Source organism: Echinops telfairi, unplaced genomic scaffold (genome assembly GCF_000313985.2).
Source record: "Echinops telfairi isolate 266 unplaced genomic scaffold, ASM31398v2 ScPeMD7_5868;HRSCAF=6743_0, whole genome shotgun sequence".
Taxonomy (NCBI): Eukaryota; Metazoa; Chordata; class Mammalia; order Afrosoricida; family Tenrecidae; genus Echinops; species Echinops telfairi.
In genome coordinates, this window is record NW_022109767.1 from 14862780 (window position 1) to 14875373 (window position 12594).

Genomic DNA, 12594 nt, shown 5'->3' on the forward strand with positions numbered 1-12594 from the left:
TGTGCTTCTTCCATGTGAACTTTGTTGTTTCTCAGTTAGATGGCCTCTTGTTTATCTTCCAGCATGTGGGACCCCAGATTCTTTGTAATTTGACAGCTTGGCACCATCATCTTTCTTCACCACATTTGCTTAGGTACCCACTTTGTTTTCAGCATTCGTGTCGGGGTAGTCTGTTGTGCTTCTTCCTTGTGGGTTTTGTTGTTTCTTAGCTAGATGGCCACCTGTTTGTCTTCAAGCCTTTAAGACCCCAGATGCTGTATCATTTGATAGCCGGGCACCATCTGCTTTCTTCACCACTTTTGCTAATGCACCCCCTTTGCCCTCAGTGATCGAGTAGGGGCAGGCTGGTGTGCTTCTTCCATGTGGGTTTTCTTGCCTCTCAGCTAGCTGGCTGCTTGTTTATCTCCAGGTCTTTAAGGCTTCAGGTGCTATATCTTTTGGTAGCTGGGCATCATCAGCTTTCTTCACCACACTTGCTTGTGCACCCGTTGTCTTCAGTGCCTTCAGGTGTTTTATCTTTTGGTAGCCAAGCATCCACTTTCTTCACCACATTTTCTTGTGCACCCATTGTCTCCAGCGATCATGCCAGGCAGGTGAGCATCTCAGACTGCTGAATTGCTAAGATGTATTTTTGTAAAACTTTTTTTTGAGATTATTTTTTCAGATGTCATGGTTTATAAATAAGTTTATTAATTACATTATATGAGTAAGTCTGTGATAACTTGAAGGTTACATATTTCAAGATTGTGGAATCAGGAATTCTAGATACATTTACTGTTTTAAAATAAAGTGTGGAGCTCTTCTATCCATGATTGCACCAATAATTATGTTAATGAATATATTATTAATAAAAATTATTATCTCATCTCTTTATTGTAAAGGAAGTAATTATGCTTTAATATAACATCGCATATACATATAGGGCTATAACAAGACAGTAGCATTTTTGTATATAAAATACATAGATATAAAAATAAGAAAATTAGTTAAATAATTAATCATAATAAGATGCTATAAAAATTTCTTAGGTGAAAGTCACATACCTGTCCGACAGGGCAAGATATGACAACATAATAATTTATAAATTATCAAGGGCTCATGAGGCAGGGGGGAGTGGGGAGGAAGGGGGAAATGAGGAGCTGATGCCAGGGGCTTAAGTGGAGAGCAAATGTTTTGAGAATGATGAGGACAATGAATGTACAAGTGTACTTTACACAATTGATGTATGTATGGATTGTGATAAGAGTTGTATAAGCCCCTAATAAAATGATTTTTTAAAAAGTCACATACCTTAATAAGGTTTTAATTTTAAAACACATATGTACATTAGTTTTTTTTCAACCTATCTAATAAATAAAACCATCAGAATATTAATAGCTTGATTAATTTTGAAGACATGTGGTTAGCCAAAAATGAATTAGTACACACTGAACAGCAAGGAGTGTAATCTGCTGTGTCTGTGTGCTGTAAAAACTCAAAAGAGAACATTCCTTTTAACCTGATGATGACAAGAAAGCCAGGGAAGTGGTGAACAGCAGAGAATTTTTCAGTGACCCTAACGAGACCAGTCCAATCTCCCATGGCTTACAGGGTTAGCAGTTTTTCTGTCAAGCAGCAAGAAACCTGTAAAGGTCCTTTGGTGCTCAAGTACCAAGTGCTGGTGAAAAGAATGTAGTGCACTGTTCTTGAACTCAGTCACACCACAGTTGTCGCCTAGTCAACATCTAGTACAACAGCAGATAGAGCGTTTATATTGACCTACTGACCCGTTACCGTTTTAACAAACAAGTGTTATCTTCTGGGGCTAATATTATTTACTTCATGCTCCATTTACTTATTGTCCACTGTAAAATGGAAGCCTTGAAGAGTAAACTATCCTTAAGATTGCAGCCATGAACAGGAGAAAACACAGGTCTAAGTGGGTGGTCACCTTATGAAACAGACTTTTATATAGCTACAGAAATATATGAAAATATCTAGCAGAAAAGAAAATAACATGAATGTGCCCACTCAAATTGAAGCAGAAAAGGGTTACCTCTAAAAAATTAAACTGAATTAAAAGCCAAATAGAACCTTTATGTTAAGAAAAGTTGTTCACCTTGGACTATGAGAAGAATGGGCACAGAGGGTATGAGAAAACTTAAATAGAGACATACAGTGACTTAAGCCGGTGTGTACCAAAGAGGCAATCCCTTTCCCTGGAGGGCCCTAGAATGATCGGGGACTGCAGACGCAGATACTTAACCCTTTATCCTGGATAATGGGCTATCGGACAAATGTCTTTCATTGCCAGGAGGTTGCTGAGTAATTTTTAAAACTTTTCTGAAAAGGAAGTGATGGGCCAAATAATTTTTGGAAACTATTGTTCTTTATTTTCTCTACATGTGAAGAATCTAAACTGAAATGCATAGAAAAAATAAAGTAAAATAACTATAAATATATAAATTCTTTATAAATATCTAGTTTTAAGTCTGTGGGGCATTATAAAAACTCATAAATGTAAATTAATGTTAGCAAAGTGATTGAACTAGAAAACTAGATGTTAAAGAAATAATATTATATCAAACTGGTATGCTAGTAACTGACATTATCAAGACCGCCATTGAATCAAATCTCACATTTAGCAACCCTATAGGACAGAGTAGAACCCACAGGTTTTCCAAGACCGCCGTCTTTATGGAAGCAGACTGCCTACCTAACCTTATTCCTACAGTTGGTCCGTTCTAACTATCAACTTTCAGTTAGCAGGCCATCCTTCACCACTTTGTCACCAGAATACTTTGAAAACTCTGTACTGGAAAGGAAAAAAATAGGATGAGAAAAAGAAAAACCACACACATAAAGACAACGTTTTTGTTAATGCCATCCTATATGATAGCGTAATACTGCCTCATAAGCATAACTCTGACAGAAGTTGTGAAATGTGGTTTTGCCATGGAACACATGAATAAATAAGGGGACTTGTTATATCGATGGACTGCAGGGCTCAGCATTACGATGACAGCCATTTTTCCCAAATGGACTGTAGATGGAAAGACATCCCAAAGAAAATTCCAGAAGATATTTTATAGCAATTTTATATTGTTATGCAAATGTATATGAAAACTCAAAAAATACAAAACTATTTTGAAAAAAAATGACAGAAAATATAGTTAACCTACAACCTTCAGGAATCAATTAAATAATTATTACTACAAAGATATGTAAAGATCATTGAATAAAAACTTAGGTTACCAAAAGGAAAGCTGCACATAAATGATCAATCAATTTTGAACTAATGTACCAGTTCAACTTAATGAGAACTGGAAAACATTTGGTTCTGAAAGAGAATGGGGGTGGAATACACAAGCATGCTGATCCTTGACCTAGTCCTAGATGCCTATGTACAGAACTCAGGATGAAACACTTGTAGGACAGTCTCAGTAGTGATGTAGACAGAGATAAAGTACAACAGGAAAATTAAAAATGAGTAAAAAATAGAATTATATAAAATTCTGTTCATAAAAATAGATATTTCTAAGGACATTATCGGCAAATAGCGCACTAGATTATGCTTGGATGATAGATAGCTTGTGTACCTCTAATAGAATGCTTCAGTTTTATACTAAGTTAAGCATAGTTGAGTTACATAAGTCAGAAATGATGCTCCTAATTATTTTCTAAAGGGATCTGAGAAAATATACTCACAAAACCATTTGTCTACAAATGGTTATAGGGACCTTATCTACAATAGACCCAAACAGAATACAATTTAATTAACTATGAACAGGAGAACCAGTAATCAAATAAGGATGTATTCACAAAAGGGAGTTCTAGTCAGCGATATGTCCGCAGGAAGAAGCACACTAGCCTGTGTGCTCAAGGATTGTAAATAAAATATGATTGGAGGAGGGACCGGTGTTAGAGCTTAAATCCTGAGCACCTGGTTTGCAGAAGGGCACGGATGACAGTGAAAGCCCCAAATCCATTTTCAGGGTGCCCAATCGGATTAAGCCGCGGAGGGAGAACTCTCTCTGCGCACATGTCAGTGATCTGGAGAGGCTTGCTAGCAGACAGAGTGTGCTGGAACATGCACTCACACAGTGCTGTTACGATTGACGGTCAGTGCTGCAGAGTGGGCGCTGACTGAAAGCAAGCCTGTGTGCAGCAGGAGCTGCACAGTGGTTCTGTTTGAGCCCATTGTTGCAGCCACTCTGCTCCGGCTCGCCAAGGACCTTTCTCTTTACGCTGTCCCTTCACGTTACCAAGCATGATGGCCTTCGAGTTAAAATGTAACCCCCTGTTCCTCTTTCGACTAATTTTAATTTTGCTCTAGTGTTTAATATTTTCTACTTTCTTTTGGATTGAGGATTTTCTGTGTCTTATTTTGTCATTGTTGTGTTTGGGTTTTGTTTGTTTTTTGTATGCTTTTCTTATATGCAATCTATCTAAAATAAATAAATTCATCTATCTAGAATAATGGTTTCTTGGGCATTGGGCAGCAGGGCAGGAGCTAATAAAATGAGTATAAAAAATAAGTGAACATTCTAAAATGGGTTGTGGTGATGATTGCCCAACTCTTTTCAATAAGATTGAACTATTGAATTATGCATTACATGAATTTTATTTCAATAAAATTGTTATAATAAATAAATATACACATAGCGACAAGGATGAATCTCCAAAGTTAAGGTTGAGTGAAGCATTTATATGAGGTCAGAGGATGCGACAAAACTTTTCTACAGTGATAGAAATCAGAGTGGCTTTAGATCTACAGTGTGCTCTCAGCACTTTCACCTCTATGGCTGCCTTCCTGGGGACAAAATAGTTATGACAGAGGACTTGTAGTACAAAGAATATTATATTCATATCACATTGTAAAATCTTTATTCCAAACGAACTTCTGTGTTCTACCTATTGTAAAGGAAATTAAGCATTCCCATGCTCCTCCCTAAACATGCTTGGCACCGTGGCCTACCGGACAGAAATCACAGTAGTGCTTTCCTCTGGAATGGGATGGCAGAGACAAGGTGGGTTCATATGTATTTGAAAATCTTATTTGAACTGCTCCTATTAACGGTTCTTCATTACATTCTGAAGAACTTATATTGGATTAAATACAACAAAAGTAATCAAATTAAAATAATAACAAAACAGCAAATGATTCCCTCTTTCAAACAATGAGTCGACTCTAACGGTTTCACAGAATGTAGAGTTGACTATTCCAAGATTACTTACAGCTGCATGTACACAGTGCTTCTTCTTTCCAGATGTGTATAATAAAACATTAACAACAAGCAATGAAATTAAACGATAGCAATTGTTTCTACTAGGTGATATACTAAGCATTTGTTTTGGGATTGCACAAGATTTATGATAACATGATTAGGTAGATAACATGATTAGCTATGAAGAGCTTTTAAAATTTTTACTTATTGCTATTGATTTAGAACTAATAGTTTTCTAAATTACATGCTAAGTTGTATGAGCCCCCAATAAAATGATTTTTAAAAAAAGAATGAATCCTAGTCATTTAAATTGCTAAGTCTTCTCTGGTGATTTTCAAAATTATCAAAATTTTTAAAAGGCACTCCAGTTATAATGAAATACTTACAAAATATCCGTCACTGAGTATTAATAAACTCACACCCATTTTATGAACATATATAAACTTGTTCACTTGAGTTATGCATTATTTAAAATTTTCTGTTTTCTGTTGCTATGTTAATAGAAAGAGGTACGATAATGACAATAGAATATAAATTATAACTAAAAATTCAGAAATAAAAAAATGAGATGAATAACCAGAACATTTAGAGATACTATTCTTATCTAAAGGATAATAGACATACAAATGATACTGATGTATGTCCAATTCTGGCAATGCAAAACCCACTGCTGTCAAGTTGATTCAGACCCATGATGGCCCTATAGTCCAGAGTAGAACCAAAACGATACATATTCAAGGAAACAGATTGCCTCATACCAGTTCCAACCCATGGAGACTCTCTGTACAGCAGAACAAAGCACCGCCCAGTCCTGCGCCATCCTCACAGGTTCTCAGGTTTGGACCATTGTTGTAGACCCTGTCAATCCATGGTGTGGAGGGCAGGCCTCTTTTTCACTGTCCCTCTATTCCCTCTCTTTTAAATTAAAGATGATACCTTTTTCTCTGGACAGCCTATCCAAAATACATTAAAAGAAGTCCTGTCATCCTTCCCTGTAAGGGGCCTCTGGCGCTTCTTCCCAAAGAGAATTTTTTATTCTTTTGACAGGACATGGTACTTCAATGTTTTTTGCCAGCCCATCATTCAAAAGCATCGATCTTCTTTGGTCAGCCTTATTCAGTATCCAACTTTCGCACGCATGTGAGGTGGTTGAAAATACCAGGTCTAGGGTCAGACACACTTTAGTCCTCAAATGAACGTCTTTGCTTTTCAACAATTTAAAGAAGTCTCATGCAGCAGGTGTACCCAATGCTACAATCACTTGCCTGCTGCTTAAATGAGCATCTATTGTGGATCCAAGCAAGAAGAAATCCTTGACCACTTCAGTCTTTTCTGTTTCCCATGATGTTACCTATTGGTCGAATCGGGACTATTTGCGTTGTCTTTATATTGAGTTGTAATCCATACTGAAGGCTGCAAGGAAAATACTCCTCATCCACCAATTACAGTGCAATTCAATGAGGAATGAAAGAATAATTTCCATTCATTCTAACATCCATCGGCCCTTTTTTAGATTATTTTTTAACAATGAGAAAAACTCATGATATATAGAATAAAATCCTCCTCAAAACAAAAGGATCACCTCAGATACCCAATGAGAAAAGAGTTCTCTGTCTGTACCTTTTTCAGACTCTGGAGTTTCCCATATGATTTCCTGTTGCTGACATCAGATGGTGCTTTCAGAGACATTACTTTAACCATATGTACTTGGTACCAGCATGGTAAATGTAAGAAGAAATAAACAAGTATGCATGCAAGGAAACAAAAAATATTTTTGTCATTTTTCTGGTAGTAGAGGAGATGAGAATGAACATCTCATTGTAAATTAAAATTTGAGAAATGTTAATAAGAGGTGGTCGGGAAAGAATATAAATATTCTGAAGACATTTTACATATATTTATATGTGGGGTATTTATACAATATCTATAATAAAATGCATTTTAATATATATTACAAATTTGGATTTCGCTAATACAACATAGAAATAAAAATCACCACTTAGAAATATATATACTTCCATGAGGAATTCATTATGGTTTTTATTATTTCTTCTTTGTCAAGTGAAACCTCACAAATGAACCTTTTTCCCCATTTCACTGAGGCGATTTTATCTCCATCCTATGTGCCTAATTTATACTAATATCATTACTATTACATATGAGAAATGAATATCCCTTTTTGTGTAAATTTTTCAATCACACACACTTCTAAAGAATGCAGTGTTTTTTCCATTGCGTTCATTTGTAATTTTCAAAGCTAGTAGCAACTTCTCAAGCAATTTTGTGTGGTTTATATGACAGTTTCTTCTTTCAAATTTTTATATAAAGGATAAAAATATTCATAAAGTGTTTTCTTTTCATTTTTAATATTTATTTAATATAAATAAGTTGTATTTGCATGGACCTATTTTAACCACACAATCTCTTACATATCACTTAATAAAAGTATTAAGAAGGAATCTACCATCACATAAAAACCTTCATATGAATATTTATAGTATAAACAAATTATGCACCACACTTTAATATAAAATATTTAAACATGTATCTGTAAAAATCACTGAAAACAATTTGGAAGTTGGAATTGGAATTTTACCAGGCCTCATTTACAAATGTTATTGGTATCAGGTTCTGTACTATTTTACTACACTTATGATAATGCTGTTCAAACTCATAGTAACCATATGTACTAAAATGTGAATCTCTGCCTGACCCTGCTCCATCTACAGAATTTTTCTTGTATCTGAGCCTCCCATGCAGCCCTGGGGCCAACCGAGTTTGTTGAGAGCAACTCTCTTGATCACTACCCCTATACGTTGCCTTGCATGGTGTCCTTCTCCTGTCGGATCCCTCCTGACAACCTATGAAAAGTATGTAGACAAGGCCTTGAAATCCTTCCTTATAAGGAACATTCCGGCTGCGCTTCTTTCAAGACAGATTTGTTCCTATGGAAGTCCATGGTACTTAAAACAGGATTCTCCAAACCATGATTCAAATACTCTGATTTTTCTTTAGTCTTCTTTATTCATTGTTCAACTTATACATGTAAACAATGTGTTTGAAAATACCGTGGCTTGGATCAGGCAAATCTTAATCCACAAAGTATGCTCCTTGCTATCAACAGTTCTAAGAGGTCTTGTGAAGCAGATGTACCCAGGGTAAGGCATCTTTTGATCTCTTGACTGCTGCTTCCATGAAGATTATTTGTGGATCCAACAAGACAAAATTTTGAAAACATCAACGCTCCTCTTTTTTGTTCATGATATTACCTATTGTACTTGCCATAGAATATGTAAAACAAATGGAAGATATAAAGAAGTCAAAGAGCTGAAGAGAAAATTTCCAGGGGCAGCTCCAAAGTACAAAGTCAAGGATTCAAATGAAATGTGAAAAGATGTAGAATGAGAAAGCCAGAGGATGCTCCGTATATTTAAAATGGAAAGAACTCAGTAACAAAGCCAGGCTTTGATCTCCATAAGAAAGGCAAACTTTGAGTTGCCATTTTGAAAAATTGGGCAAAATACCGAAGGACACCTTTCTCACAAGAGAAGATGGAACGTTCTAAAACATTGTTCTAAAACAAAAAGCTAGTCAGCATCTTCATTTGATGCTTTTGACATCATTCAATATTTTGCACTTTTCCAACACGGCAACTCGAGGCTTGGGTGTTTTTCCCTTGAGTTCTTTCCTGTGGACAGATGTTGAGTTGCTCTTTTTGGTTTCCTACCTCTAGATCTTTGCCTCTTTCACGCTACTGTTTGATTTTGTCTTCCGGAGCCGCCCTTTGAAATGTTCTCTTCAGCTCTTTGACGTCACGATTCCTTACATTTGCTCCAGCTGTGCTATGATTAAGAGCAATAGGTAATAAAATGGAGGGAAAAAGAGGAAACAGAAAAGTTTATGTTTTCAAAAATTTCATCTTGCTTGGATTCCCCAACAATGTCCCTGCTCTTCAGCTCTGCGACTTCACTGCTTCTTCCATTTGCCTCAGCGACTCTGAGATTAAGAGCAAGCGTCAGACTCTCTTCTGAAATCTACTTTTCGTTGTCTTCACGAATGTTGCTCTTGATCTCCTCCCATAGCTCATCAGGTCTTTCAGTCACTGGTGTTCAGTGCAGCAAATCTCATGTTCTCTGTAGTCAGGTTTGATAGATTCAAAGCTGTATATTGGCTCTCTTAAACTTGCTTTCATTTTCTTCATCTTCAACCTGAACTTACGTATGTACAATTGAAGGCGGTTCCACAGTCAGCCAGTTGCCTAGTTTTAGCTGCTGATATTTAGCTTCTCCTATGTCTCTTCTCACAGATGTAGTCAATGTTATTGTTGTTATTCCATATGGAAAAGTCCATGTATGTGGATACCAATTTTGTTGTTTAAAAAAGGATTTTTCTATGAACAAGTTGTTGGTTTTGCGAGAGTCTATCATGTGATCTACAATTTCATTTCTATCATCAAGACCATATTATCCCTTTATTGTTTCGTCCTTTGTTTTCTCCTTTTGCATTACAATCACCAATAATTATCAAACATCTTGATTGCATGTTTGATCACTTTCAGACTGAAATCTTTGATAGGATTTTGTAATTTCTTCACCACTAGCATTATTGGTAGATGCATAAATTTGATTTAATAGTTTTATTGATTGGATTTTCTTGAAGGCAGATAGACATAATCCTATCTCAGCATTGTACTTCAAGAAATAATTTGAAATATTATTTTTGACTAGGATTGCAGTGTAATTCCTCTTGATCATGTCATTTCTGGCATACTAAACCCTGTAGTTTTCTGATTCGAAATGGCCAATACCACCAGTCCATTTAAATTTACTACTGCCCAAGATAGCTACCTTGATGTATTCTGTTTCATGTGGATCACTTCTCATTTTCCTAGCATCGTGCTGAGTTCATTTGAAGTTCTGTTAATTAGGAGATTTTGCAGCAGTTTCTTTTTGAGTTGCGGCCCATCAGCAAATGAGGATCCTGGAGGCTCCACTTGAACAGACTTTATTCCTTCACGTCTTCACGGTTGACTCTTCATTGAGAACACTGCTCTTCCTCAATCAGATTTCCAGAGATGCTGACCTTGGGGCCCATCCGCTGGCACTGTCTCCCAGGAGCAGCTTGTTGTTTTCCAGTTTCTCAGCACACTTTATCATTTTTATTGAACATCGGACATGTTTATGGAAAATATGATATGCCACCCACTCAGGATGGGTTTTTGTAATCAGTCTAGTTCATTTAGCAATCTTCCAAAGTCTGGGAAAAATCGGTGTTCATTGTTAGAAGCTTTACGTGAAGTTCTGTTTCTTCAACATGTGTTCAGATTTTGACAGCAAGTTTCTAGAATGCATAGAGGAAATAAAGAGGAGTTAAAAAAAAAAACAACGAAAAAAAGAGGAGAGAAAAGGCCTAATGAGTTTTCTTAGCCTTTGCACACCTGCACTAGGTTTGGGCATACTTTCCAGGTTAGCAAACCAGTTACCCTATTGTATTTCCTTCACCATTTCCCTTTTCACTGAGTTGATAGGTAAGGCAGTGCTGAAATCTAAGAATCATCTCAGATTTTTTTTTATATGATGTGTTCTATCTTGGAGTTACCTATAATTTTATTATTCCTGTATGCATATTTTTTCTGTGCTTTATTTTTCCAAATAAATTCTCTTAAGCATTCCTTCCAGGTCTTTAATATGTTTATTATTTGGATCAACTATAATCTCTTTCCTTAGGAGACCAATAACTCAAAACAACGCAAAACACTTTTCATTGCCATCAAGTCTGTTCTGAGTAGAATAGTCCCATAGGTTTTTCAAGGCTGTGAACTTTTACAAAAGCAACTCCCCTCCCCCCATATTCATGGAGCAGTCAGTGTGTTTGAACTATAAATCTTTAAATTAGCAGTGAAACACTGTAACCGGTTTTCCAACAGGATTTCTGCTGGGTTGAAAATAGTTGTTAATTGTCCTTACAGTGGGTTTGAGGAGTGCCAATTGCACAGCCACTTTTGTGTTTGAGAGAGGCCAAACTGAAGGACACACCTGGGGTCATTCATTCAGTGACATCAGGCAGGTTGAAGCAGATGAATTAAATTGCATGAGGCAAAAACATTGAAAAGTCTGCTTCTTCTGGACCCAAAGGTGAAGATGACAAAATGGAAACTGGTCTTTTGTCTTCAAGAAAGGTTGTTAACATGGGAAAACTTAGCGGTCAAGGACAATTAAAAATACCACAACCTTGCTAAAACTTTTTATTTTGTTTTTCTTCACTCAGCATTCACTCAGCATTGGTGGAGGGAAACTGATTATCTTCTAGAATTTTAGCCTAATTTAATGACATAAATTGATTATCTTCTAGAGTTTTAGCATAGTTTATTGCTCAATTTTCAATATAAGGATGGATGTTGGGAACTACTCTTTCTTTTTTTTTTTAAATCATGTTATTGGGGGCTCATACAACTCTTATCGCAATCCATACATATATCCATTATGTCAAGCACATTTGTACATTTGTTACTCTCATCATTCTCAGAGCATTTGCTTTCTACTTGAGCCCTTGGTATCAGCTCCTCCTTTCCCCCCTCCCTCTCCACTCCCCCTTCCTTATAGACCCTTGATAATTTATAAATTATTATTATTTTGCCATATCTTATACTGTCCAATATCTCCCTTACCCACTTCTCTGTTGTCTGTTCCCGAAGGAGGAGGTTATATGTAGATCCTTGTAATCTGTTCCCCCTTTCTCCCTCACCTTCCCTCCACCCTCCCAGTATCGCCACTCACACCACTGATCCTAAAGGTTTCATCTGTCCTGGATTCCCTGTTTCCAGTTCCTATCTGTACTAGTGGACATCATCTGGTCTAGCCAGATTTTAAGGTAGAATTGGGATCATGATAGTGGGGAGGGGGTGTGGAGGGGAGGAAGCATTTAAGAACTGGAGGAAAGTTGTACGGTTCATCATTTGCTAGCCTACACCCTGACTGGCTGGTCTTCTCCCTGAGACCCTTCTGTGAGGAGATGTCCAGTTGCCTACAGATGGACTTTGGGTCCCCAATCTGCACTGGCTCTCATTCTCAATGATATGATTTTTTGTTCTTTGATGCCTGATACCTGATCCCTTCGACATTCGTGATCTCACCAGTTGGGTGTGCTTCTTCCATGGGCTTTTGTTGCTTCTGACTTAGATGGCTGCTTGTTTACCTTCAAGCCTTTAAGACCCCAGGTGCTATATCTTTTGTTAGCCGAGCACCATCAGCTTTCTTCATCACATTTGCTTATGCAGCCACTTTGTCTTCAGAGATCGTGTTGGGAAGTTGAGCATCATGGAATTCCAGTTTAATAGAACAAAGTGTTCTTGCATTGAGGGAGTACTTGAGTGGAGGCCCAATGTCCA

The 12594-nt window shown here is 36.9% G+C and overlaps 1 protein-coding gene across 1 annotated transcript in view; it reads left to right on the plus strand.

Annotated features, from left to right (window-relative positions):
- Window positions 1–12594, plus strand: part of FSTL5 (follistatin like 5) — a gene marked incomplete at its 3' end in the record, with an annotated part of 780165 nt that overhangs the window by 252720 nt on the left and 514851 nt on the right. The window lies entirely within an intron of this gene.